At 36.1% G+C, this 24,789-nt stretch overlaps 1 protein-coding gene across 1 annotated transcript in view; it reads right to left on the minus strand.

The window, feature by feature from the left end:
* The window catches only part of SLC9A9 (solute carrier family 9 member A9), a 575,498-nt gene that overhangs the window by 181,177 nt on the left and 369,532 nt on the right, over positions 1–24,789 (minus strand). The window lies entirely within an intron of this gene.

Genomic DNA, 24,789 nt, shown 5'->3' on the forward strand with positions numbered 1-24,789 from the left:
GAAACAGGACAGAAAGTCACCAAGAAAAGAACAAATAACGTTGCCAGTGTTTAACTCACTCTTACTAGAAAGCAATTAGGCAAAATACATTTTAAACTTTGAAAAATATTCTACCCCTTGACTCTTTAATCCCATGTTTAAGGATCTACTCTAAGAAAATAATCAGAAACACAAACAGGTATATATGTATGTAATAATCATAGTATAATTTATGATAGTTTAAGATAATTCTAATTTAATTCTAATTTAATATATTCTAAAACCAATTTAGATAAATAATTGTGGTATATTCATATGATTTTATTATTCAGCCATTTAAAATAAAATTTCAACAGATATCTAATAAAATTAGAAAGCTATCATGCTGTATTTTTGAGTTAAAAAGTAACAGACCTGAATTTTGTAAAAAAGATTGATTGCCAAAAATGTCTTTGGAAATGTACTAAAATGTTAACAGTAATCATCTCTGTAAAAAGACACCAAGTGAATTTTATTTTTTAAACAATTTTTTAGTTTTTAAATTTTATATAGTAAGCACATATTAGTTTATACTCATAAAATTAAACACCTGTTTAAATTTCTGGTATTGGCTAATGAAAAACAAAATTACTGTTTCGAACACATTTAGAATAAAACCTTGGTTTGAGAGCATAATTTGTTCTGGAAACATGCTTGTAATCCAAAGTACTTGTTTATCAAAGCGAATTTCATTTACCATTGGCTCAGTTGTGATCATGTGACATTTGGCATCATGTACTACTCGTATTGCAAGACATCGATCATTTATCAAGTTAAAATTCATTAGAAATGTCTGCTTGTCTTGCAAAACACTCTCAGAACAAGTTACTCATAATTGAAAGTTTTACTGCACTTTCTCCCTTTCTTTGAGAATCCCACTGAAATAACAAGACTGCTGGACAAACATAAATAGACCCATAAAGACAATATATTAAAGAAAGAAAAGGATGAGATTATTTTGATGACTAGACTGTAATAAACTACAACCTGCATGGACAAATACTGCAGACCACGCTACTCTGTGGCAGAACTTTGGGAGGGCCACACCAGAGGGGCAGGTGGCCCCAGAATGGGCTGAACATATCCATTTCCAGCATTTCAGCTGCAGTTTTCCAAACTAAGGGATAGTTTGCTTGGTGGGAACTCATGTGTGGGTGCTGTGCTTGAGGAGAAATAGAGATAAAGAGGCTCAAGGGGACATCAGGTGACCCTTAATGTACAAATTGAAGCTTGGAAAATATAAGAAAAAAGTAGCCAGTGTCACTGAAAAGCCAGCTGTTGAGATGCTTTTGTACCATCATCTCCAAATATGGGTGCTGCCTCACTACAGGCCAATTATATTTTACTTTACAAACCCAGCACTAGGTTGGGTGGAACACTCTACCCACTAAAAAAAAACAAACAAACCAAAAAAAACAAAAAAAAACAATGTTTTTCCAAACATTCCTTGTACTCAGTACAATGAAACCTGCATTAAAGCATATTTTGCCTCTAATGGGCAATTCCCTGTCTTAAGCAATTTCTTCAGATTCTGTATGATACAATCTGGCAATTATTTTTAAAATCTCCAGCTAAAATCCCATATTTTGGCTATGCAACTGATCTTTAGGGTGGATGCAAAATGGGAGTTTTATTGCAACTCTGGATTGTACACAGTAATTTTTCTTAAACCATTTCATTAAGGTTTAAAATGCATACTAGCAGGTAAAAGATTATAATAGATTAAAAAAAAAAAACTAAGACTTTATTTTCTGAAGAGAAGTTAAGGACCCCGGGGAATTAAATTATGTTGATTAAAACATGGAAATCTATTTCAAGCAACACTAGCTCACTGCTCACTTATAACCAAAATAAAATGGGGGGAAAGAGAGGAAGTCCCACTGTTCAGTGCTTATAAAAATGACTTTTATATATTGCTTTCACTCTTTATTTTAGGATTCTACATTACCAGGACTAGAAGAAAGAAAAGGAGCATGAACATGTTAAGAAGAATATGAGGATTTTAAGTTTTATTTCTGGGATGAGAAAAATATAGCAGACAATTTGAAGATTTTTTAACTGTCATAAAATGATATATCACACACATCAGATACACATAAAAGACTAGAGAAAATAAGAATGCAAGACCTTGATTACAAATAAAATTATAGTGGGAAATCTAATTTACCTTATTCAGAATCTGACATCTAGTAAAAATATAGGTAAGATTATAGAGAATTTGAGCAACATAATCAATAAACTCAATTTAATAGACACACAAAATTATACTGGGAAATCTAACGTACCTTATTTGGAATATGACATCTATTAAAAGTATAGGTAAGGATATAGAGAATTTGAGTAACATAATCAATAAACTCAAGTTAATACACACACACACACACACACATAAATTTTTTCCTCAAAAGTAGCAAATATACATTTTTTTTCATGTCCATGGAACATACACCCTAATCAGTTATGTAGTTGATCACAAAGAAAATCTTATATTTCAAAAGTAGAATCACTACAGTTCACAGCCTCATAATTTGATAAATTAGGAATAAATAATAAAAAGGTAACCAAAAATTGTAATTGTTGGGTAAACTAAGAAACTTTCAAAAAATTATCTATCAAAGAGAAACAAAAACTGAATCACCTCAAATATAATCACTGATTCGGGCAAGGATCATTGACAGATGTTAAAAACAGTAGGTAAAAGATTGCTGGAAACAAGATATTCACACAGTGGTCAAGTATTACCCCATAGGTTAAAAACTAGTTACCAAGGTAAAACTGTACCTTTACAGTAGACGTTACCACCATAACCATATGAACAAACTTGGTATCATCAATAGTGGGACAGTCTGACCTTATATGTCTGCTGACATGAAATACACACTATTGAGCATATAACGTCATCCATGAATATTCTTGCCAAAAATGTTCAACCTGAATTTCAGGACTGAACATAATTTCCAGTTTACAGTAAATGTAGCAGAGAGAAAAATACATTAACTGATGCTATGTAGAAACAAACAAGTCCAGAATGTGGAATAGTGTACATAACAATTGACCTGGTTTCTTCTAAAAATCAATGTCATGAAAAATAAAAAAGAAGAAGCTGATTTAAAGAAACTACAAAAATTTTTTTTTTTAATTTTTTTTTTTCAACGTTTATTTATTTTTGGGACAGAGAGAGACAGAGCATGAACGGGGGAGGGGCAGAGAGAGAGGGAGACACAGAATCGGAAACAGGTTCCAGGCTCTGAGCCATCAGCCCAGAGCCTGACGCGGGGCTCGAACTCCCGGACCGCGAGATCGTGACCTGGCTGAAGTCGGACGCTTAACCGACTGCGCCACCCAGGCGCCCCTACAAAAATTTTTTTAACCAAATGCAGTGTATAACTTTGATTGGATCTTGAATTTAAAAATATCTATGCAGTATTTATTTTCTTGCAATAACTGGGGATATCTGAATATATATTGACATGATAAAAACTATTCATTTTTTTTAATAAGTATTTTTAAGCATAGTAATGGTATTTTGGTTAAGAGAATGTCAAAGATGTATGCTTCAGTATTTGGGTAAGAGGTGTATGATGGCTGTCCTTACATCCGATTCAGTGAAAAAATAAAAGAATAAATAAAAAGCACTTACATATTTAATATATGTGATCTATATGTACATGCAGAGAAGTATGAAAAAACAAGATGGAAAAATTATTAATGTGTAAAACTAGCTGAAAGATATATGGATATTTATTTTACTATTCGTTGAACCATGTAAAATCACCAATACTTTACCATTTTTGAACTACAAAATGATAATTTTACATTTGAATATACCAATTACCAGAGGAGACCCTGGAAACGTGATTATAGACCTACTATTAAAATGACTCCAGGAACCAGATGGTTTTACAGCTGACTCCTAACTAGTCTTTAACGACTTGACCATTTTTGGGGTGCCTGGGTGGCTCAGTTGTTTAAGCCTCCGACTTTGGCTCAGGTCATGATCTCACTGTTCGTGATTTTCAGCCCTGCATCAGGCTCTGTGCTGACAGCTCAAAGCCTGGAGTCTACTTTGGATTCTGTGTCTCCCTCTCTCTCTGCCCCTCCCCTGCTCATGCCCTGTCTCTTTCTCTCAAAAAGAAACAAACATTAAAAAAAAATTTTTTTTAAGATTTGATCATTTTTATGTTATTTTAGACCATAAAAAATATAAAAGTCTTCAGTTAATGTCATGAATATGCCATAGTCTTATTAATATCTAAACCTAATAAAGACAGTCTTCTCTCCCCCAAAGAGAAAAACTATAGATTAATTTCAGTAATTATTATAGATATAAAATTGTAGAAAAAATGGCTTTTCTGAGAATATAAGGATTTTTAATTATCAGAATATCTATCAATATGTTTCATCACATCAATAAAATAGAAGAAAAAACTTTGGACAGAATTCGGCAGTTATGCGGTGCGGAGAGGTGGACTTGGGGAGCGAGAGAAGCTGTGGGAAGGGAGGTGCTTTTGCAGGCAGAGAGAGGACGGAGATGGCGGCGGGGGGAAGAATATGGGAAAAGCACCCCTCACCAAAAGCAGCTGGAGAGAAAGTGGAAAATTGGAAACAGCCGCAGGGACTAAATTAAAAAGGGAGAAAGGAGAAAGGAGAGGGTTTAAATTCCATTAAGACGGTAAACAAGGGGAGTGCAAAGTCTGCAACTCTGCAGCTCAATACCTGGCAGCGCTCTGGTGGGAAGGGTGAATCCCCAGGAAGAGTGGGGTCCAGGAGTTTCTTGGCCACATGGGGAAAGCGGTTCCACTGCTAGAAGGACATTTGGTAGAGGCTGTGAGGCAACCTGGGCCCAGCAGACCCCAGAAAGCGGCCACATTCGCTGGTGCTGGAACAAGGTCCTTAAGGGTGAAGCCTGGTGCCAGATGTGTGTTGTGATTTTCCATAATCCCTGAAAAGCTGCTGCTACACTATCTTGCGAACTTTTTCTGGGGCGGGCAGGCACCTGGCCGCAGTCTCGGGGCACCGATAGCAGCAAGGTCCAGCAAGAACTCCTGGGTGCAGCTGACATTCAGCCATTGCTCATTTGGCCATTGCTCGGTAAGACCCTCCCACAGAGGGGCAGAACGGGTCAAAGATGCAGTCCTTTAAAAGTAAGGGGCCAGGGAAAATAGCCACATCTGAGGCAAGACTCGGGAGAGAGGTACTACCTGGGGCCTAGTTACGGAGAGTGAAAAAGCGGGTAGTGGATGAAACCTGAAGACAGAGGACGGGTGCAGGATTGCTGATCGTGGAGAACTGCGATTGCCGATCAGGTAGATGAGTGACGCCATTTTCACCTTTCCTGCGCATGCGCGCGCGCACACACAACTACAAGCACCACCCCAATCCACCTCAGTAGGCTAGCAGCGCCATCTAGTGGAGAGCGGGGCCGTTACACTGAGCCCCGCCCACCTGGACCAACCTCCCTCTTCAAGAACACAAATCTCACCGCCTACTTAGTTTATGGACTATGAAGCGCTTCATAGCCTGACTTCTAGGGGAAAACGAAGTAATTTCAGTCCTATTTCAATCTGATAGCAAGTCCATCTATTCAATTTTCCTTCTTTTCTCTTTCACTTCTTTTTTCTTGAACACAGAAGAGAAATCATTTTTATTTTCAATTTTTATTAAAAATATTTTTATTTATTTTTTTACTATATTTTTTACTTTGGTGTAACTTTTTCAAATATACTTCCATCACTTTATTTTAGTCTACTTAGTGTATTCACTTTTTCAAATTTTAAAACCATTTCCTTTTTTTCCTTTTTATTTTTTCTCTTCTTAGTTCTTTTTCTTGAATGCAGAAAGAGAAAAACTTCATTTTTACTTTCCATTTCTATTAAAAATATATTTAATTTTTTTACTACATATTTTGCTTTTATGTAAATTTTCTCAAATTCTATTTCATGTCCATCATTTTATTTTAGTCGACGACAGTGTATTCACTTATACAAATTTTCAAATGATTTACTTCCTTTTTTCCTCTTTTTTCTTTTTCATTTCTTTTCTTTTTCTTGAATACAGAAAAATTCATTTTTAGTTTTAATTTTTATTAAAAATATTTTTCTTTAATTTTTTCTACTATATTCTTTACTTTTGTATAATTTCTTTCAAATTCTATTTTACTCCCATCACCTCATTTTAGTCTACTTCAGTGTATTCATTTTTTGAAATTTTCGAACAATTTCCTTTTTTTTCTCCCTCCCCCTTTTTTTCCTCTGTCAAACCACTTTCAACACCCAGACCAAAACACACCTAGGATCTAGCATCGTTTATTTGATTTTGTGTGTGTGTGTGTATTTTTCATTTTAATATTTTTTAAATTTTAATTTTTTTTAATTTTAATTTTTCTACCTCATTAATTCCCTTTCTCCCTTCAAAATTACAAAACTAAGGAATTCACTCCAAAAGAAAGAGCACAAGAAACAACAGCCAGGGATTTAACCAACACAGATACAAGCAAGATGTCTGAACCAGAATTTAGAATCACAACATAAGAATACTACCTGGAGTCAAAAATAGATTAGAATCCCTTTCTGCAGAGATAAAAGAAGTAAAAAAAATAGCCAGAATGAAATTAAAAATGCTATAACAGAGATGCAATCACGGATGGATGCCATGGCGGCAAGGATGGATGAGGCAGAACAGAGAATCAGCAATATAGAGGACAAACTTATAGAGAATAATGAAGCAGAAAAAAAGAGGGAGATTAAGGCAAAAGAGCATGATTTAAGAATTTAAAAAATCGTGACTTGTTAAAAAGAACAACATCTGAATCATAGGGGTCCCGGAAGAGAGAGAAATAGGGGTAGAAGGGTTATGTGGGCAAATCATAGTGGAAAACTTTCCTAACCTGGGGAAAGACACAGACATCAAAATCCAAGAACCACAGAGGACCCCCATTAGGTTCAACAAAAACTGACCATCAACAAGGCATATCATAGTCAAATTCACAAAATACTCAGGCAAGGAGAGAATCATGAAAGCAGCAAGGGAAAAAAAGTCCCTAACCTACAAGAAAGACAGATCAGGTTTGCAGCAGACCCATGCACAGAAACTTGGCAGGCCAGAAAGGAGTGGCAGGATATATTCAATGTGCTGAATCAGAAAAAATATGCAGCCAAGAATTCTTTATCCAGCAAGGCTGTCATTCAAAATAGGAGAGATAAAAAGTTTCCCAGACAAACAGAAATTAAAGGAGTTTGTGACCACTGAACCAGCCCTGCAAGAAATTTTAAGGGGGGGCTCTCTGAGGGGAGAAAAGATGAAAATATAAATAACTAACTAAACAAACAAACAAATAAATACCAAAAGCAACAAAGATTAGAAAGGACCAGAGAACACCACCAGAAACTCCACCTCTACACAAATCATTAAGGCAATGATTTCATATCTTTCAGTACTCACTCTAAATGTCAGTGGACTCAATGCTCCAATCAAAAGACATAGGGTAACAGAATGGATAAGAAAACAAGATCCATCTATATGCTGTTTACAAGAGACCCACTTGAGACCTAAAGACACCTTCAGATTGAAAATAAGGGGATGGAGAACCCTCTGTCATGCTAACGGCCAACAAAAGAAAGCCGGAGTAGCCATACTTATACCAGACAATCTAGACTTTAAAATAAAGGCTGTATCAAGAGATGCAGAAGGGCATTATATCATAATCAAGGGGTCTATCCATCAAGAAGACCTAACAATGGGAAACATTTATGCACCAAATATGAAAGCACCCAAATATATAAATCAATTAATCACAAGCATGAAGAAACTCATTGATAGTAATACCATAATAGTGGGAGACTTCAACACCCCACTCACAGCAATGGACAGATCATCTAATCAACAAATCAACAAGGAAACAATGGCTTTGAATGACACACTGGACCAGATGGACTTAACAGATATATTCAGAACATTTCATCCTAAAGCAGCAGAATATACATTCTTCTCCAGTGCACATGGTACGTTCTCCAGAACAGGCCACATACTGGGACACAAATCAGCCCTCAATGAGTACAAAAAGGTCGAGATCATACCGTGCATATTGTCATACCACAACGCTATGAAACTTGAAATCAGCCACAAGAAAAAATTTGGTAAGGTAACAAATACTTGGAGACTGAAGAACATCCTACTAAAGAATGAATGAGCTAACCAAGCAGTTAAAGAGGAAATTAAAAAGTATATGGAAGTCAATGAAAATGATAACTCCACAATCCAAAACCTCTGGAATGCAGCAAAGGTGGTCATAAGAGGAAAGTATATAGCAATCCAGGCCTTCCTAAAGAAGGAAGAAAGATCTCAGGTACACAACCTAACCTTATGCCTTAAAGAGCTGGAAAAAGAACAGCAAATAAAACCCCAAAACACAAGAAGACAGGAAATAATAAAGATTAGGGCAGAAATTAATGCTATCAAAACAAACAAACAAAAAAACCACAGAACGGATCAATGAAACCAGAAGCTGGTTCTTTGAAAGAATTAACAAAATTGATAAGCCACTAGCCAGTGTGATCAAAAAGAAAAAGGAAAGGACCCAAATAAATAAAATCAAGAATGAAAGAGGAGAGATCACAACCAACACAGCAGAAATAAAAACAATAATAAGAGAATATTCTCAGCAATTATATGCCAATAAAATGGGCAATCTGGAAGAAATGGACAAATTCCTAGAAACATACACTACCAAAACTGAAACAGGAAGAAATAGAAAATTTGAACAGACCCATAACCAGTAAGGAAATTGAATTAGTAATCAAACATCTGCCAAAAAAACAAGCGTCCAGGGTCAGATGGCTTTCCAGGGGAATTCTACCAAACACTTAAGGAAGAGTTAACACTAATTCTCTTTAAGCTTGTTCCAAAAAATAGAAATGGAAGGACAACTTCCAAACTCTGTCTACGAAGCCAGCATTACCCTGATTCCAAAACCAGACAGAGACCCCACTAAAAAGGAGAACTATAGACCAATTTCCCTTATGACCATGGATGCAAAAATCTTCAACAAGATATTAGCCAACCAGCTACAACAATATATTAAAAAAATTATTCACCACAATCAAATGGGATTTATACCTGGGATGCAGGGCTGGTTCAATATCCACAAAAGAATTAATGTGATTCATCCCATCAATAAAAGAAAGGATAAGAACCATATGATCCTCTCAATAGATGCAGAGAAAGCATTTGACAAAATACACCATCCTTTCTTGATAAAAAGCCTCAAGAAAGTAAGGATAGAAGGAGCATACCTCGAGATCATACACTTGATCTTAGCCAAAAGGCCAAGAAGCGATTACCTCGAGATCATAAAAGCCATATATGAAGGACCCAACACTAATATCATCCTCAATGGGGAAAAACTCCTCCCCCTAAGGTCAGGAACAAGACAGGGATGTCCACTCTCACCACTGTTATTCACCATAGTATTTGACGTCTTAGCCTCTGCAATCAGACAACACAAAGAAATAAAAAGCATCCAAATCGGCCAGGAGGAGGTCAAACTTTCACTCTTCACAGATGACATGATACTCTGTATGGAAAACCCAAAAGATTTCACAAAAAAACTGCTAGAATTGATTCATGAATTCAGCAAAGTTGCAGGATATAAAATCAACGCAGAGAAATCGGTTGCATTCCTATAAACCAACGATGAAGCGACAGCAAGAGAAATCAAGGAATCGATTCCGTTTACAGTTACACCAAAAACCATAATATACCTAGGAATAAATCTAACCGAAGAGGTGAAAAATCTATACATTGAAAACTATAGAAAGCTTATGAAAGAAATTGAAGGAGACACAAGAAAATGGAAGAAGATTCCCTGCTCCTGGATAGGAAGAACAAATATTGTTAAAATGTCAATACTACCCAAAGCAATCTACATATTCAATGCAATCCCTATCAAAATAACACCAGCATTCTTCACAGAGCTAGAACAAATAATCCTAAAATTTGTATGGAACCAGAAGAGACCCTGAATAGCCAAAGCAATCTTGAAAAAGAAAATCAAAGTTGGAGGCATGACAATCCCAGACTTCAAGCTATACTACAAAGCTGTAATCATCAAGACAGAATGGTACTGGCACAAGAACAGACACTCAGATCAATGGAACAGAATAGAGAAGCCAGAAATGGATCCACAAACACAGCAGGAAAGAATATCCAGTGGAATAAAGACAGTCTCTTCAACAAGTGGTGCTGGAAAAACTGGACAGCGACATGCAGAAGAATGAACCTGGACCACTTTCTTACACCAGACACAAAAATAAACTCAAAATGTCTGAAAGACTTCAATGTAAGACAGGAAGCCACCAAAATCCTCGAGGAGAAAGCAGGCAAAAACCTCTTTGATCTTGGCCGCAGCAACTTCTTACTCAACACGTCTCTGGAGGCAAGGGGAAAAAAGCAAAAATGAACTACTGGGACCTCATCAAAATAATAAAGCTTCTGCACAGCAAAGGAAACAATCAGCAAAACTAAAAGGCAACTGACAGAATGGGAGAAGATATTTGCAAATGACATATCAGATAAAGGGTTAGTATCCAAAATCTATAAAGAACTTCTCAAACTCAACACCCAAAAAACAAATAATCCAGTGAAGAAATGGGCAAAAGACATGAATAGACACTTTTCCAAAGAAGACATCCAGATGGCCAACCGACACATGAAAAAATGCTCCACATCACTCATCATCAGGGAAATACAAATCAAAACCACAATAAGATACCACCTTACACCTGTCAGAACGGCTAACATTAACAACTCAGGCAACAACATATGTTGGCGAGGATGCGGAGAAAGAGGACCTCTCTTGCATTGTTGGTGGCAATGCAAGCTGGTGCAGCCACTCTGGAAAATAGTATGGAGGTTCCTCAAAAAACTAAAAATAGAACTACCCTACAACCCTGCAATGCCACTACTAGGTATTTATCCAAGGGATACAGGTGTGCTGTTTCAAAGGGACACATGCACCCCCATGTTTATAGCAGCACTATTAACAATAGCCAAAGTATGGAAAGAGCCCAAACGTCCATCGATGGATGAATGGATAAAGAAGTGGTATATATATACAATGGAGTATTACTCGACAATCAAAAAGAATGAAATCTTGCCATTTGCAACTACGTGGATGGAACTAGAGGGTATTATGCTAAGTGAAATTAGTCAGAGAAAGACAAATACCACATTATTTCACTCACATGAGGACTTTAAGAGACAAAACAGATGAACATAAGGGAATGGAAGCAAAAATAACATAAAAACAGGGAGGGGGACAAAACAGAAGAGACTCATAAATATGGAGGGCAAACAGGGTTACTGGAGGGGTTCTGGGAAGGGGGGATGGGCTAAATGGGTAAGGGGCAGTAAGGAATCTACTCCTGAAATCATTGTTGCACTATATGCTAACTAATTTGGATGTAAATTAAAAAACAAAAAACAAAAAACTCTTTAAAGCCCCCCCCAAAAGCTAATTGGCAGAAGTCAGAATTGAAACTCAGTTGTCTTATCCCCCCCCAAAAAAAACAAAAAGAAAAAAACAAAAGAAAAGCCTTTGTGATTATTTCAACATATGCTAAAAATGCTATTAAAATTCATCTGACATTTTTAATAAAAGCTGTGAGTAAAGCAGTGTTATTCAATGAGTGCTAGGTTCTGCTCAAAGGATATTAGCTTCTATTTTGTTATTTAAAGTTCACATATTTAATCTTCGGAGGCAAATGCTGTTGTCCCCATTTTATTCTCTAGGGCAAATGTCTAGAAGGGGGATCCTGAGTCATATGGTGATTGTATATTTAACTTTATAAGAATCTGCTGCAGTGATTTACAAGTTGGCCATACCATTTTGCATTCCCACCAGCAGTGTTCCAAGTAATGTTCTAGCAATGTCCCACCAGCAATTCTTTTCAAATCTGTAACTTGTACTTTCATTCTCTTAACAATGTCGTTTGCAAAGCAAAATATATTTCAATTCAATGAAGTCAAATTTATCTTTTTCTTTTATGCATGATGTTAGTATTATAGCTAAGAATGCTTTGCCTCATTCAAGGTCATGAAGATTTTCTATTACACCTTCTAGAAGTTTTATATTTTACATTTTGATCTATCGTCCATTTTGAGTTAATTTTTGTACAAAGTTTGAAGTTTAAGTCAAGATTCATTTTTTTAGTGTTTGGATATTATATTAAGTTTCTATTGCTGTGTAACAAATTACCATAACCTTAGAGGCCAAAAATAACACCTATTTATTAGTTCACAGTTCTGTAGATCAGATGTCTGGCACAGTGTGACTGGATCTTTTGCTCAGGGTATCATAAGACTAAAATCAACATATGAGCTGGGCTGAATTCTTGTCTGGAAGCTCTGGAGTAAACTCTGCTTCCAAGTTCATTCTTGGTGGTGGTGGAATTCAGTACTTTGTGGTTGTATGCCTATGGCCGTCTTTTTTGTCAGGAATATGCTCAGAATTTAGAAGCTGCCCACATGCCTTGCATTCCTTACTACCATCTTCAAGCAGCAGCAGTGCATCAAATCCTTCTTGTGTTCTAACTCTCTGAATTCCTTTTCTGTGACCAGAGAACATGCTGTACATGTAGAAAGGCTCATGTAAACACTCCCCAGATAATCTACCTATTTTAAAGTCAACTGTACCATATAATATAAACTAAGCCTAGGAATAAAATCTATCATATTTGCAGTTCCAGTAATTATGCAAGGCATGTACATCAGAGTGAGAAGGGACAGGAAATGTTGGGAGGCATTTTAGAATTCTTCCTACCACAAATACCCAATTATTCCCATACCATGTGTGGAAAATACTATCCCTACTTCATTGAATTGCCTTTGTACTTTGCTAAATCAATGAGTCATATTCGTGTGAGTCTATTTTTGGACGTTTTTCTGTGTAGTTGACTTGCTTGTTTCTTTCATCAATACCACATTACTTGGTTACAGCAGTTTTATAGTAAGTCTTAAAATCAAGCAGTGGGAGTTTACATCTTAATTCTTCTTTTTCAAATTTGGTTTAGTTATTCTAGTCCCTTTGCCTTTCTTTCTAAACTCAAAAATAATTTATCTGTATCTACAAAGTAGTCACCTGGAATTTTGATTAGGTTTGCATTAAATTTATGGACCAATTTATGGGGAATTCATAACTGTATTGAGTCCTTCAATCCATGAACATAGTATGGCTCTCCATTTATTTAGGTCTTTCTTGATTTCTTTCCTTGGCATTTTGTAGTTTTCAGTATACAGATCCTGGATGTGGCTTGTTAGCTCTTTTTACTAAATATTTAAAATTTTTAGAGCTATTGTTAGTATTTAAAAAATTTCTGTTTCCAATTGCTCACACACACACACATATATATATGTATGTATATATATATATATATATATGCACATACACATGCATATACACATATATATATATATATATATTGATACAGACTTTTTGGGTATTGATCTTGTATCCTAGAACCTTGATACGTACTCATTTATTATTTCTAAAAGATTTTTTTTTTGCAAATTCTTTCATTCTTCATAGATGATTATACTGTCTGCAACTGGGTGGTTATATGTCTTCCTTTCCAATCTTTATGAATCTTGCTGATTTTTATTGCCTTATTTCATCAACTAGGATTATCAATATAATGTTGAATAGAAGTGGTGAGTGGATGTTCTTGACACATTCCTGATATTCAGAAGAAAGTATTCAGTCTTTCATTATTAAATATGATGTTAGCTATGGGTTTTTGTAGATGAATCTTTACCAGTTTAAGGATGTTTCCTTCTATTCATAGTTATCTAGGAATTGTTTGTTTTTTTTTTTTAACATGAGTGAAAATTGTTTTTTGCCAAATGCTTTGCCTGCATCAATTGATATGATCATGTTTTTCTTTAACCTATTAATATGATAGGTTTCATTGATTGACATTAGAATTTTGGACCTGTTTTTCATTCCTAGGGTCAATTTCATATAGTTGAGATGTTTAGGTTTTTTTTTCACATATTGCTGGATTTGATTTGCTAATATTTTGTTGCAAACTTTTGCATCTATGGTCATGTAAGATTTTGGTCTATAATTTAACTTTCTTGTGATGTTATTGCCTGGCTTTGATATTTGAGTAATCCTGCCCTCTTAAAATAAATTGGAAAAAGTTTCTTCCTCTTCTATCTTGGAAGAGATTATTTAGAATTAGTGTTATATCCTCTTCCAAAGAAGAATTTGCCAGTGAAACCATCTGGGCCTGTAGTGTTCTTTTTTAGAAGGTTTTAAACTATGAATTCTATTTCTTTAATAGATATAGGATAGATCAGTGTATTTCTTCCAGAATGGTTTTTGGCAGGTTGTCAATGATTGTTACATTTCACCTATTTTGTTGAATTTATGTTCATTGAGTTGTTCATAGTATTCTCTAAATATTCTTTAAGATATGTCATGATATTCTCCTTTCGTTTTTGATATTGGTGATTTGCATCTTTTCTCTTTCTTTTTGTTAGACTGACTAAAAATTTATCAATGTTATTTATTTTTTCAAAGAACCAGATTTTGGTTACTGATTTTTCTCTATTCTTCTATTATCAATTTCTTTGATTTCTGCACAAATCTTTTATTACCCTTCCTTTTCCTTGCTTTGGGTTTAGTTTGCTCTCTTAATCTTCTAATTATGAGAGATTAAATTGTTGATTTGAGAACTTCCTTGTCTTCTAATATCAGCATTTAGTGCAACAAATTTATTTTTGAGCACTATTTTAGCTGCATCCCACAAGTTTTGGTATGTTGTATTTTTATTTTCCTTTACTTCAAGATATTTTTTAATTTCCCTTGAGTTTTTGTCTTTGAACCATAGATTGTTTAGAATTGTGTTAATTTCTAAGTATTTGAAAACGTCCAGTTATTTTTTTTTTAATTAATGTTTATTTCTTTATTTTGAGAGAGAGAGAGAGAGAGAGAGAGAGAGAACAAGAGGGAGAGGGGCAGAGACAGAGGGAGACAGAGAATCCCAAGCAGGCTCCGCACCATGTGTCAAGTGCTGTGCACTTGAAAAGAATATGTATTGTTCTGCTGTTGGGTGGAGTGTTCTGTAAATGTCAGTTAAATTCAGTGGTTAATGGTATTGTTCAGTTCTTCTATTTTATTGTTGATTATCTACTTGTTATACCAATTACTTAGGGAGGAGTATTGCAGTTTTCCACTAAGTGTGGATTTGCCTATTTTTCCTTTTGGAGGTACTTGCTTTTGCTTCATGTATTTTAAGGCTATGTTATTAGGTGCATACACATTTTATATAGTCATCTTCTTGGTAAGTTGACTCTTTTACCATTTTGTAATGTCTTCTTTATCCTTGAGAAATTTTCTTGTTCTGAAGACAATTTTGTCTGAGATTAATATGACCACTCCAGCTGTAGTTTGGTGTTTGCCTAGTACATATTTTTTAACATGTTTTCCACTTTTTAAATATTTAACCTACTTATATTTTTATACTTAAAGTGTGTTTCCTATAGACAGCATATCAGCATATAGTTGAGCCTAATTTTTTTTTTTTCAACGTTTATTTATTTTTGGGACAGAGAGAGACAGAGCATGAATGGGTGAGGGGCAGAGAGAGAGGGAGACACAGAATCGGAAACAGGCTCCAGGCTCTGAGCCATCAGCCCAGAGCCCGACGCGGGGCTCGAACTCACGGACCGCGAGATCGTGACCTGGCTGAAGTCGGACGCTTAACCGACTGCGCCACCCAGGCGCCCCAAGCCTAATTTTTATCTACTTTGATGATCTCTTTTTTTTAATTGATGTCTTCATACCATTTAAATTGAATATAATTATTGATATGTGAAGATTTAGATCTACCATCTTATTACTAGTTTTCTGTTTGTTCCTTTTTTCCTTCTTGTTCTCCTGCTTTCTTTGGAGCAACTCAAACAAATTTGAATTTGTTGTGTACTCCACATCATATATTTAATTTTTTACTGTATCTCTTTGTTTAGATTTTTTTAGTGGTTGATCTAGAAATTATAATATAAAATCTTTCACAGTCTACTTTGAACTAACATTTTATTATTTGAGGTGGAATATAAAAAACTTACCACCTTTCAGGTCCCTTTACCCACTCCCTTTTTTTAAAACTCCATAAGACAATGTTAAAATTTTTCTTATAACAATCATGTATATTTGAAATATACTAAGAGGAAAAATATTTTCTATTATATTAAAGATATATTTACCATTTTTGTTGCTCTTTCTTCATTTCTATTGTTCAAAGTTTCCCTCTAATATAATTTCCCTTCCATCTGAAACAATCTCTTTGGCTTTTTTTGTAAGAGCAAGTCTGGTGGTGAAAAATTTTATTCTCATTTTTGTACAAATTGGATGATTTCTAATAATCTACAAGTTCACAGACTCTTTCATCTGTCATCCTTTATTTTGCTGTTAATCCAATTCAGTGAATGTTTCATTTTGTTATTGTGTTTTCAGGTCTAAAGTTTACATTTCTCTCTTTCCTATACCTTCTATTTCTCTGCTGATTTTTTTTTTTCATTTTTCCATTTGTTTCCATTGTGTTTGCTCTTCCTGGAGCCTGGTAGAGTAGCTGCTTTAACGTCTTGATCTGTTCATTCCAAATTCTGTGTGATCTTGGGATTAGTATCTGTTGATTGTCTTTTCCCTTGTGAGATATTATTATTTTTCTGTTTTACATATGTTGAGTAATTTTGGATTTATCCTGGAAGTTTTGAATATTATGTTAAGTGACACTGGATCTAGATACGTTACGTGACATAGGATTCTCCTATGGAGAATGTTGATATTGTGTTTTACCAGTCAATGAACCACATTAGGTCCAAGACACAAGCCTTACCAGCCTTCTGTTGCTGGTGCTTTCAATGTCAGTTGTTTCAAAGTCTTTGCAGTGTAATCAGATCTGTCCTGCATGTGCTAGGCACTGGATCTGTGCCATCCAGTGTCCAGTCTGGAATTTGAGTGATTCTCTACGTTGTAGCTCATTTCTCAAAGCCTTTGGTGTGCTATTTAGGGTCAGATATATGCATACACAACTTGGAGATAAGCTCTAAAATTTACACATGATTTTATTGGATCACTTTCTTGTACTCTCTCCACTCTACAATTTCTTCCACAGGGCTTTAATTTCCCTATATTACATGTTTCCCATAATTTTTCCCATAATATTGTGCCTACATCGGAGCTCAAGCAGCGAGAGGATTAAGAGAGAAAAAAATTCAATGGGAATTCTTCCCAAGGTCTCAGTACCTCAGTTTTTCTATTTGGAATTTTAGGGGTCTGTCCAACCGCTACTGTCATCACCACCACTGCTGCTTCAGAATTGCTTGGCATTGGGGTGAGACAGAATGAAATAAACAACAAAAACAAACCCATGGGATTTCCCCCATTCTTCTGACCCACAGGGGTCTCCTTCTCTGTTCCTTGTGCCCAGAAAAGAGCATTTCTCTTGCAGTTCTTCTTCCTTGTTGCATAATTCTGGTCTTTGTACTGCTTTTGAGTCTAGGTCAAGATATTCCAGAGAAGAAAAAAAAAAAATAGGAAATTCACTGCTGGTTTGATAGTACATACTCTGAATTCTGTTTGCTTTCCTCAATCTGTCTGCTACTATTTACTTTTAAGAGCCCTTAGATAACTGCTACATGCATTCTGTTCAGGGCTTTTAGTACATTTAGTGAAAGACACATGAGGGAGTAAATATTATTACTCAATCTTGACCAGAACTGGGACCCCCTCCACAGACTTTTGAATAGCAAGATTCATCTATTAAATTTAAAATCACTTTTTTTCAGACTTACTTAAAGTAAGATAACTTTATTGGATCATACTTTATGATAACAGGCTAATAAATTCTTTCCAATAGAGCAGAATGTTCATTGTTTGGTAAACTTAATAAATAGGTGAAGTTTATTGATACTGATGTTCTCAAGAGCATTTGGAAAAGATAAACAAGCACATGTCTAATGGAGGATAGCTGGGAGTGTGACAATAAAGCTGTTATCTCTGGAAGCAGGAAGATTCTATACACAGAAAGAAAGCATATTAAAGAACCCAGATGATGGGGCGCCTGGGTGGCTCAGTTGGTTAAGCATCTGCCTTTGGCCCAGGGCATGATCTCATGGTTTGTGGGTTTGAGCCCTACCTCAGGCTTTGTGCTGACAACTCAGAGCCTGGAGCCTTCTTTGGATTCTGTGTCTCCCTCTCTCTCTGACTCTCCCTACTCATGCTCTGTCTCTCTCTCTCTCAAAAATAAATGAACATTAAAAAAATTTAAAAAATTATAAAGAACCCCGACAGCATGGAAAGCAAATTTAGGAGCTTCTAGTTCATACACTTGTTAGAAACCTAGGATATTTTTAGATCAACAACAATAGGTTGTGACTGTTATCCAATATCTTTAATAGAATATGTCAAACTAGATTGATTTGAGCAATAAATATCTGGAGTTGTGGAACAGTTTTTAGAAGAAACTACAGAAAATAGAACATAATTTTAAATGGGGGTTAAGGGTCAGAAATATAAAGTATAAGTCTACATTCAAATGAGTAAATTGGTTTTCCATGTTTCACGATGGAAGGTATTTCTGAGGTCTGTCAATTGATACAAATTAATATAAAATATTTAAATTAGTAAAAAATCAATGTAAAATAATAAATTTTATACAAATTGATAAGAGTACAAATTAAGTATCAGGTAAGATTGTAAGCAAAGCTTATGTTAAGAAGAAAATAGAAGCATGCTCTAGAAATAAACTTTCTGAGCTGTTGGATAATGGTAATGATTTTTGTGAGCATTTTTCTTTATCGTTTTGAATGCATAAATAGGAGCTGCCTACAAAATTGATTAATCTAGTTACTACTTAAAATGAACTAAGGTTCTGGGGCGCCTGGGTGGCTCAGTCGATTAAGCATCCATCTTCGGCCCAGGTCATGATCTCACAGTTTGTGAGTTCGAGCCCCGTGTTCTCTATGCTGACAGCTGGGAGACTAGAGCCTGCTTTGGATTCTGTGTCTCCCTCTCTCTCTGCCCCTCCCCTGGTTGCACTCTGTGTCACTCTCACAAAAATAAGTAAACATTAAAAATTTTTTTTATTTTTATTTATTTATTTTTTTTTAATTTTTTTTTTCAACGTTTATTTTTTTTTGGGGGGGGGACAGAGAGAGACAGAGCATGAACGGGGGAGGGGCAGAGAGAGAGGGAGACACAGAATCGGAAACAGGTTCCAGGCTCTGAGCCATCAGCCCAGAGCCCGACGCGGGGCTTGAACTCACGGACCGCGAGATGGTGACCTGGCTGAAGTCGGACGCTTAACCGACTGCGCCACCCAGGCGCCCCTAAAAATTTTTTTTAAAAAATGAACTAAGTTCTCCAGAGACTATTTTTTTTTTTGTTTCCCATGTAAACTATGCTTTCACAAATACAATTAATTAATAATATTTATATGTATGTATGTGTGTGTATACATATGTCACAAGCAGTAAAAGAATGTTTGGATAGTAAAAGGCTCATAGTTGGTCATGTGGGTATTGCTATAGGAACATTTGTTGAGCACTTACTGTGTGCCCTAAATTCTTTATACCTGCATCATTTAATCCTTATAACAATCCACAGAGGTAGGTATTCTTATTCCACTTTTACAGATAAAATTGAGGCATAGAGAGGCTGACTCTATTGCTCAGAATCCCACAGCTAGTAAGAGAAGGAGGCAAGGTTGGTTGGTACCCACACTGTCTTATCTCCAGTTTATGTGAACTGACTTACTACATTAGTATACTAGTGAGGCAAATTGGTAAACATGCATGAGACTTTGGATACTAGAAAGGAAACCCAACAGAACACAACTAGGTACTGAGGAGACTTAATTATCTGAATTCCTCCATTATATTATATGGACATTTTCTTAACTCAGTAATAAAGAAAGTCTGTGAGCAAGTGTATTTAACTCTGTTATTGTTTAAAATTTAAAAAAATGCTCCTAAGGACAGTTCTCTCATTATATCTGTGTGTATTCCTATGATAGTTGTTATTAAAAATTTTATAGTCAGCGGGTATAAATGATAAAGAAAGCATTCTAGCATGGCATAAAATGGGATGGGTCATAAACCAAAAATATAAGTTAAAATTTTAACAAAAATAATAATAGTGGAGACATTGTGCTGTTATTTACTCTGCAAGGGACACAGGTTAGTGTGTTAATTTTTTGTGTGATATGTGGAAGAGGCTGACAAAAGGCTGACTTGGGATCCTGGATGGGGTTGGGAGATAGGTGACAAATTCCTACAATTCCAAATTCCTCTAGTTGAGGAAGACAAGCTTCCTCACTTGGCTACTGTGGACCAGGGTTTAACCTTGTTTACCTTTAACTGTTCTAGGTCAAAGAGAAAATCTGCACCAAGAAATTTCTGTGCTGCATAAGCAAGTCAACACACTCATGATGGATGAAGATTTCCTGTGTTTGTTTTTAACAGGCCTGTCTTGGTTATAAAAGCACATCTCTTTTTCCCCAGAGGACCTGTTAATCAAGGCAGATTGCAGGCATCAGGAATAAGCTAATTTATTTAAGGCCAGAGAAGAATATGCTACTTGAGCATACAGGCCTTGGGCTTAGGCTGCCTGGCCTGGCGTCTGGCTCTGCAACCAACAGCCCAACCCTAGGCCAGTTTGCCAGGACTTACTCACCCTCGGAGGTAGCTACTATTATTATCCCATTTTATACATCAAAAACTGAGCCACAGGGAGGTTATATGACTTGCATTTTGTTAAATAGTATCTGGCACAGATTAAGTACTCAATAAAAGCTGACTATTATTGTTTGGAATGTTAGCAGCCAAAATCTGGAAGCTGTAGAAATCACCTTGCTGAGGGCACTTTCTAATGCTGTCTGGAATACAAGTTCTGTATTGCTCTGGTGTGTAAAGCTTTCTGTACTGTGGTTGAGATATTTTGAAGCATTCCTATATGGGGGGAGCCCAGGAAAGGTTTGCACTGGGGTATAGGTTCCATTATCATGTGCTTTGTTAGTGCCATACCCTAAACCTAGGATGGGGCTACCAACCCAAAACAGTTACTACTCTCAGAGAGTTCTGCCCTGTTGGTCTCTGAGGTTTTATTTGTAAGCTACATGTGTGGTCATTTGGTGGATAATCCTGTTTACTGGCTTCTGTAGGGCAAAGCCTGATACGTTTGATCTCTTTTGTTTCCTGGCTAACAGCAAAGCTAATCCTTGGAGTCTGAGGGTTGGGTTTTCCTCACCACCAATATTAATGTATTCTGCAAAAAGGAGGAGATCTGGATTCTAGTCAAGAAACCATTCTTCTTTCTTTTACATGGAAACCTCCAAAATAATCCTGCAGAAGTCTATTCTTTTTCTTTAGAATTTTGAGAAACAGTTCTGTGATTTATTTCAGATACTGCATTAAGAATATTTTATTGTTTTTTAACGGAAAATAAAATAGCTTTAGGACAAGAAGTTTGAATGTGCTTAAGACAAGACTTTATGAAGAATTTGTTTCATATATAAAGATCATTCTGAATTTCTCTAAGCACAGGATCCTTGCTGTTTTGAAGTCATTTCCATCAAAGTGCAATTCATATTAATACTATCAATTGTTACCTGATATAAAACATTTTATCTGCATCCTACTGTGGTAGTTTGAGGCTAAATGGAAAATTTTATAGGGGTAAAAACTAACTCAAGTACATACCTAATAATTTAAAAGAAAAGATGTAGAATTAAAGGAAATCAAGAGAGAAAGGTAATGTGAAGTGTATAAATACATTATATACCAAATGAGGATGTCTGAGTGTATTCAATATCACATTTGCATTCCTGCTTCTTGGGCTTTCCATTCTTGTCATTTTATTAGAGCTCCAATTTACTTACATTCTGGTATTTTATGGAAAAAGTCTGACACGAAAGTTGGTTAATGAGACGTTGCTCTGTAAACAAGCAAAGCTTTGAAAAATACAGCCTAAATAATGGACCACTATCATTTAAAAGCTATGATGGAACTGAAGATTTCTTTGATAACATTGTAAATCATGACAGGGAAGTGAAGCGTATGATGATGGTATCACTAACACATGACTGAACCAAATCTATGTTATACTTGTGTGTCCATTTGTACACGCATTAACTTATGTTCCTATTCTTTAATGTTTATTCTATTATATTCTATTTCCCTCCCACTAATCAATGCACTGTGACTCTTCCTTCTCAAGTTAGCCCCGGCCTTCCTCCAGTACAGGTGTAAAGAGTTTAAACCGAAGGCTTAGGTGTGCCTGGCCCTGGGCAACCCCAGTCAAATCTGGCAATATTTATTATCAGCCTCATCTTCACTTGGGGTTAGGAAGTCTAAACCAGTGGTTCTCAAGATGTGACCTTGGAACCAGCAGCATTAGCATTGCCTAGAATATGGTAAAATGCAAATTCTTAGGCCCTGGTCCAGACATATTAGGTCAGAAATCTGGGGGTTAATGAGTCCTCTGGGTGATTCTGATACTCAAATTTGAGAGTCTCATCTTGGTCTTGTTGTATCTTGTCCCTGGGTTGACTTCCTGGGTACTCACATATGTATGAATTTCGGTTTTCCTTCTTTGATTTCCTCATGACTGCATCTCTGATCTCTCTGGCTGGATTTCTGCCAATTCCAGATTTAACAGTCTAGTTCCCAGCTGAGATTTCCACCTTTCCTATTATACTGAAGCCCTGCCAGTTTCTTTCCCTAAATACATCACAGCCCTCCCTATAACCCTCTCCACCTGGCCGGTGGCCAAATCTGGCCTTGAATTGGGCCGTTTGGAGCTAATTCCCTCTGGGGCTTCTCCATGATCTGACCGCATGCTGTGCCCCCCAGCAGGCCATAATAATGCTGGCTTAAGCTGACCTCCAGACCCCTCACCTGTGGATGCTATGGTTGACATCACGATCCTTCCTTATGAGGCTCTGTTGTATATAACCTTGGTAACCATTCTAACCTGCCTAAAGACCCATTCTTAAACTCCCCTCTCCCTGATGTTCTGGATATCAAGAGAGTGCATAAGCTATGACATCTATTCAAAATCAATGGATACCTTTGGAAAACACTATAGGAGAGTTAGGTAAACACTTTAGGGATAAAATATGCTCCTGATTTAGGGATGATTTCTTCAGGGTAAAGAAAGACAACGTTAGAAAATAAGTTACATTTGAATTACTTTAGGAAAATGTTGATATCACTACTTCATGTTCTAATTATTCTAATTTACCTGATGGGGTAGTTAATACTTTTATCTTGTGGAGATTAGTATCCTCTAACTTTTCTTTTCCAAGCCCTAATATTTCCATGCCTGGATCCACCTACTTAAATTTATTTTCTAGAAACCTGAACACACCACTATCTTGCTAACAGTTCACAGGGGACCCAGTGCTGTAGAGTTAATGCAATATGTGTGCTCATCCATAGGAGCCTACAGGTAGCTACTACTGTGAAGGAAATTGCAGGTCACATTTATATGCCTAGAAAATAATTCAACAAGCATTTCAAAACACTCTCCATTCACCTTTGGTCAAAGCCCTTTTATGTGTTTAGCAATAGTCACAGTACTTACTTCAAGAAGTTCTTTATTTCCTTGAATTTGTTTTAATGCATGGCCACTTGGCCCAGTTTAAGCCTAAGCTCTCTTGTACTAAAACTCTTGAGTCCTGTTTCTGCTTCCTCTTTGTCAAATGGATAGAAAATTATCAGTAAGTGCTTAAGAAAAGGTAATTTACATTGTGGTTATAGTCATTTAATGTTTCATGTAGCAATTATTTATTTAATACTGTATTGGTGCTAGAATAAGAATCTTTGAAAGAATCTTCTTGGAAGTCATTTGATAGTCAGATGGATCTTTTCCTATTAGATGTGACTGTATGGAATTGCCTTATAGAGATTGGGTGAGGACCAGGGAGGGGTTGCATGATCATCAAGATATACAGCATCGAGAAATAAAATGTGATTTACCTAAAGCACTGTTACATCCTGGGATACGACAGGATATAACAGAACCTAGGTCAAAAATATACTTAAATTAAACAATTACTTAAATAAAGACAATAACATTTTAAAATAGATTTATCATTTTTACAATTGGCACAAGCTATTCATTTTAATCAAATTTCAACCTTGTCTACTATACCAGAGCCCTGTCAGCTCCCTAAATACATCACAGCCCTGCCTTTAACCAACCCTCGCCTCATGGTGGCCAAGTCTGGCCTGGAATTAGTTGTAGTTAATTCCCTCTGGGTCATCTCCATGATCTGACAACCCCATGCTGTGCCACCCAGGAGGCCATAATGATGCTGGGCCTAAGCTGACCTCCAGACTCCTCACCTATCAATGGATGCCACTATCTACTATCAACAAATCAGTGGATGCCACTACCCATCCACTATCTATATACTTTAGGTTTATAGCGATCTTCTTCCAGGCACTTCTTGGAGGGTCTGTGACTGAAGCTTCATTGCCTTTTCCTTTGAGAAACCATCTAACTCGTGTCTACATAGGATCCCTCTGACTAAACATATGGTTCACTAATCAAATATATTTAAGTATTTCCTGTGTCCCCAATTCTATCCTAAGTGCTTTGAAGAATTAAAAACAAAACAAATATACTTTCTCCTTGGTATTACAGTTTTTCTGTATAAATCCTATTGAATTGTGAATATCTTGAGAACAAGACCTGTGTATTTCTCA

This window comes from Lynx canadensis, chromosome C2 (genome assembly GCF_007474595.2).
Source record: "Lynx canadensis isolate LIC74 chromosome C2, mLynCan4.pri.v2, whole genome shotgun sequence".
Taxonomy (NCBI): Eukaryota; Metazoa; Chordata; class Mammalia; order Carnivora; family Felidae; genus Lynx; species Lynx canadensis.